The sequence below is a fragment of the Octopus bimaculoides genome, chromosome 8 (genome assembly GCF_001194135.2).
Source record: "Octopus bimaculoides isolate UCB-OBI-ISO-001 chromosome 8, ASM119413v2, whole genome shotgun sequence".
In the NCBI taxonomy this organism is placed as follows: Eukaryota; Metazoa; Mollusca; class Cephalopoda; order Octopoda; family Octopodidae; genus Octopus; species Octopus bimaculoides.
This window is the reverse complement of record NC_068988.1, coordinates 39,471,389-39,477,532: the sequence shown is the minus strand read 5'-3', so window position 1 is coordinate 39,477,532 and position 6,144 is coordinate 39,471,389.

The following is a 6,144-nucleotide window of genomic DNA, read 5'->3' as shown; positions in this document are numbered from 1 at the left end:
GGAGGAGGAGGAGGAGGAGGAGGAGGAGAAGAAGAAGAAGACCAAAGCAACACAAACAAAAGTATAAATAAATGGGAATATGAAAAGAATAGGAAAAGAATAATAGACGAAATCATAAATGAGACAATTCATGAAATAGTGAAATAATCGTAATAAAATTGTTCTTATAGCCCAACAAAGATACTTTCCGTGGATAAAATTCGTCGATAAAATTGGTTCAATAATGAAATAAATAACAATAATGTATCCTATACTCAGTGAAAATAGTCACGATCATCAATAGCACCAGGTTAAACGAAATAATAGATGCAGCAGCTACTGCAATTACAAAGGACAGTGGATATTTCCTCAGTAGTACTCATATAGAAATATCTAAAGAAGAGATTTCTTAATTTTTAGTGAAATCAATTATGAAATTCAGTGGAACTGAAAACAAAAAGAATGAAATACTACAGAAATATTGCATAACAAATTAGAAGTATCTGAAATCAAAGACTGTATGAAACAAGGTACCCTTGCTAAAACGCAAAGAATGCGTCGATATAAAAGGAGAAATCGGTTCTTCGAGTAAAACAAACTGTTCGACCTGAATTCAAAGCAATTTTATCAAGGACTAGGGAAAAATCCAATAGAATTTATACTGCACCAATAATGACAGAAGTGGAAAAATCATAGGAGCACAGACAACGAAGCATTCATTACAAATGCAGCATTCTGGTGAACAATCGTCGAAGCTCATATTCCCAGAAGAATTAGCGAGCCGTCAGCAGAAAAAGATAAGATCTCAGAATCCTGATTAATATATTTCACAGACGCACATAAGACACGAAAACAGATGTTCAATCAAATATTGAAGGAGCTAGAGACAACACTCGACCGATTCACTGGCGAGAAAAATCATCTAAAACCCTATCACTAAAGAAATGATTATAACCTAAATGCAATATATACATATAACTTGTCTTTTTACTGCTTACGAAGTCTTAATATCTTGAGAATAAACCAATACCTGCCAAGAAAAAGTAACTTGTTTCCAAATGAACAGAAATGATACTGTAATTGTTCCTGTGTGTCTAAAGATGAATTACAGCTCAATAACGCCTAAATCGAAGAGTATAGTCAGACAAGTACGGATCTGAGTATTATTGAATAGATTGACAAACAGAAAGCTTTTCACAGTGTTGGATCCTGGAAAATTTTGACTTCGAGCAGCGCTGCGCTGATAATATACAGATATCATACACAAATCATGTGTAAATGATAAACGATTCTGAAGATACAGACTAAAGAGAAAACTATTTTTAAAGACCACTCCGTTATTAAAGGAGTAATCGTCTAAAGAGTTGTCCTATCTACACTTTTTATCTGTCTAGTGCTAAAGCTTTAAACCAACTTTGTGAACGACGTAGGATTCGAACACGAATGCTATCGTAGATAATCAAGAATTTTTTTTATCTAAGGACGATTATAAGTTGTACGCTACAAATAATAACCATCTAGAAAGACTGTAAAGGTTCGTACATGGATTTACGGGATAAATTGGAACTAGCTGCTGATTAGTAAAAGGTAAGGAGTTAACTTGGGGAAAAGGACAATCGTTTTTAAAAAATAATGTTAGATTAAAAAGAGTTGGAGTAAAGAGCCTTGCGACTGGACATTATAGAGATAGCATAAAACATGCAACGGCAGAGAACGTTGTGAGAGGAATATAACAAACATTAGATTTAATACTTAGAATATAAATGTAGCAATAATAGGTATCAAATCTGTACCTCAACTAGTTATGTTACAGGTGGATTAGAAATGAATTAGCAGGACTATACAGAAAAATAACTGCATTTAGATTGCACATTACAAAATCTGTCATGGAAAGACTGTACCCTATTAACCACCAATAAAAGCAGGAAGTAACCGAATGCGCAAATGTATTATAAAATATGAGCAAATGATACTTGAAACAAATAGAAATAGATATCAAACTAGTATCAAAATCAATATAACTTTTCTGCATTCAAATGCAAAACGGAAGCTGTAGTGAAGCTTTGAAGAGAGAGGGGAGACAAAGGAAACTGTGAAACTGCTAAAAACAAAGCTAACAAATGGGCTAGAAAATGACAATCTAAAATGACAAGAAAGGTCTACTGTAGCCAATACCTGGAAATTTTTAAAAGAGTGAAGATAGAAAAAGGAAAATTTAGTTTTTTCATGTAAGGAAACAGAACGCATTTACTATAGAATATGCAGATGAAGAGAAAAAAAACAACTATATTGTCACAGGCAAGCCATTCTTATTCATGAAAGAATATAGCTTCAGGAGTGAAATAGGGCTTTCAAACATTAGTATGTCAGTATGTGTACGTGGGTATATGTATATATGTGTGTGTGTATACACATACACACACACACATATATATATATACGTATATATATACGTGTATGTGTATAAATATATACGTACATATATGTGTAAATATATACGTATATATATATATATATATATATATATATATATATATATATATATATATACACACACATATATATATATATATATATATATATATATATATATACACACACACATATATATATATATGAACTTACTTGGAAATCAAAATGTGTGTGTATGTGTATGTGTATACATATATATATATATATATATACATCTATGTGTGTGTGTGTGTACTATTTAGTCGCAAAACAAATCAAATCCATGTAGCAGATGATATTATTCAGCTGAAACTTTGTAACTTGATATCTGCTGGAATAAACATAAGGAATTAATGAGTATCAGGAGGCTGCAGTCACGTGAATGAAAAGATTATTCGAAAGCTTTGTTATATGATTTGAAGTGTGACAAAATAGGGGCAACGAGTTAGATGCAAGTTCATTGAGTATGCTTCGATGATAACACTTCGGAGATTACTGTTTGCAAGAACAAAATATTATTAATGTGACGATAGAAGCACCACATTTATATGCAAGTGATTGTAGTAAGTGGATCTTAGCTAATCGGGCGAGTAGTCTTCTTTCGAATGCAGTCTGCGATGTTTGTGAAGACAGCACAGTTGTAAACACGTAATCAAAACTTCAATATATATTCATGGCATAGTTTCTGGAAATGTTATTCGTGGGAAATATCTATGAAAGATCAACAGAGAATGTCAGTTCCATTTTGAATGGATAAATCTGCAGTCATCGATCTTTTTTACTTGTTAAGTCATTAAGCAACTTGGTAAATGTTCTTGTTACGGTTTACTTTGAATGTAAGAATGATGTTGTATATATGCCTTACATATCACAAATGTTGTGACCACCAACGAGATTGTTGTATTTGTGTTTGTGTGCTTGTAACACTACATCCTGAAATGTAAAGAAAACAACCACAAATATATTTATGAATAAAGCCACGTTGTTCGATGATATAGAAAAGAAAAGGGTCAATGAATACAGAAGAAATTCTTGGTAAAAATAAGCTATTTAGCGCGAGTTTCTTTTAACCTAGACATTTGACACCGTATAAAACACAACATGCACTTGCACATAAGATTATGCACACACACACATGCACATACACTTACACACACACGTTACATACACAAGCACACAAACGTCAACACAAGGAATATTGGTGTTGTAAAAGATTCCCTTCAGAACTTCTATCAAGACTAAGCATAACAGACCGGATATTGTTGTTTGGGACAATGAAAAGTATGTAGCATTACAGATGTCAATTGCCTTCCTGATTAGAACGTCTCCTTTAAACTCAAAGAGGAAGAGGATAACTAAGGACTGATGCATTGGAACTTTCAACTTCTATATCCAATTGTTAAATTCACATTTATACCAATAATAATTGGTGCTATTGGATTTTGTGAGTAAAAGGCTAAAGTGCCCCTCTGGATATTGGGATATTCAGAAAAAAAAAGCTCATTAGCTCATTACATACACAAACTTTAAGTGAAAATATGCGATTATTTTTTATACACGATTTTAGGACGTATCTTCGTTGGAAACTCCAGCCTCAGAATAAGATTTCAAATAATTAAAAGCAAAGAAGAGAACATACACAGACGTGCATTCGCGAGCGCACTCACACATCATTATGTGTGGGGGTGTGAATGTGTGGGTGTATGGGTGTGCGGTGTATGGGTGTGAGGTGTATGGGTGTGAGGTGTATGGGTGTGAGGTGTATGGGTGTTTGTGCATGTGTGTATATATGTATGTATGTCTGCATATGTGTATGTCTGTATATAAAAACCCTTGCACCTGGGGTCAACAAAAATCTATCTTTTAAACATTATTTATTCTTTCTGAAAACCTCTTCTTGTATTTACATTTTTTTAATGGATTTTCCTGCTAGAGATACAGTAAGACGTAAAAATTAGAAGAAAGTATCACTGGATACGCACTCCTCCAAAGAAAAGATTAAGTCGAAATAGTTTTTTAAAGTACACGAAAACGATTTTATGATAAACATTACAAGTTGATAATGGACAGATATACTCCCAAACACCAACAGTAACTCAATGACGCCCGGAAGCGCAATACTCACTACATAAACAAAACTTTTGCAATAGCAAAAGCAACTATAATCACAAGCTACTAACATCAGCCGTTTGCTACAATAACGTACCAGATGGCGGTTCGAACTCAGACAAAGGGCAATGGTAAAGAAGTATCTTACATAGCAGTGTGGCTTCTATTTTGATTAAATTTGAGTGAGCAAGGAGGAAGATAACGTAACTTGGTTTCGTGAGGACTGCACAGGGCTTCAATATACCATCAAAGAAACAGTTAAAGAAAATTTAAGAAGATGTGTAAGACGACGCCTGCTCTATTATACAGCAGTGTGTGTTTGGCGTTCAAAACTGAGGGAGAGGTCTGAACTGGAGTGCCACACGATTGTCCATGGCTTGCTGCGGCAATACGTATTCGGGCGTAGCACAATGATCGCCATAAATGTTGTGGTACTGGTCCTTTCCTTGTTGCCACTTTTATGGCAGAATGCAGGTATGTGTTCAGTACCAATCTAAGATGGAAAGACATGGGATCTGCATAGACATCCGGGACCTGATAACCCCTTTCTCAACTATGTGATGGGAATTTGTATGAATCATGGAAACAAAGGCAAGAGTCTCTCTCTCTCTCTCTCTCTCTCTCTCTCTCTCTCTCTCTCTCTACTCTGCTAGGATAATACTCACAGAACAAACGTGGCTGGGGAATGCAGGAAATATGGATTAAGTAAAGTTCCTGTAGATCCTTTCTGCAAAGGACCTAAAAGATCAGCAGCAACCAAACATTCTACCAACATACAGCTGCAAGCATCCGAGGAAAATATAAAGTATTAATTTCGTATCACTTCATTTCATGTTTTATATAGGTTAGAGCTGTTTGATAATCTATAGCTTTATGTTATAAATGCGATTTATAAAAGCAGTTCACAAAACATTTTAATCACAAGGAGGTGCTGCAGCATGGCCACAGTCAAGTGACTGAAACAAGTGAAAGAGTAAATGAGTATACCGAACAGTACTTCAGACAGTTTTCAAAAGCATACGTTTCGAGTGATTCCACCAGCAATGGTTGTGTAACATCCTGTTCTACTCTTGGTACAAGGCCCGAAATTTTGGGGGACTGGGGGCCAGTAGATCAGATCGACACCAGGACGCAACTGGTACTTAATTTATCGACCCTGAAAGGATGAAAAGCGAAGTCGACCTCAGCGGAATTTGAACTCAGAATGTAAAGACGGACGAAATACCGCTAAGCATATCGTCCGGCGTGCTAACGTTTCTGCCAGCTCACCGCCTTGGTTGTGTAATATCCTAAAGATCTCATGGTAATCTCATATGCTTGATACGAGAGTACTGCAACTGATGAAACGAAAAGTATTGAGTTCTTGATTGTGAAGCAGCAACTTAGATAGTCTGGTCATCTTGTCCGTTCAGAGAACACCTACATGCAAAGCATGTGTTGTGTGGTGAGTTGGAGCAAGGAAAATGTTTCCAGTGCAAGCCACGCAAACGTTTCAAAGTCAATCTTAAGACACACTTGAAAACATTAATATCTGGGAAGATCATATATCAGACAGGAAGCTGTGGAAGAATCATAAATACATGCATACATATATATATATATATA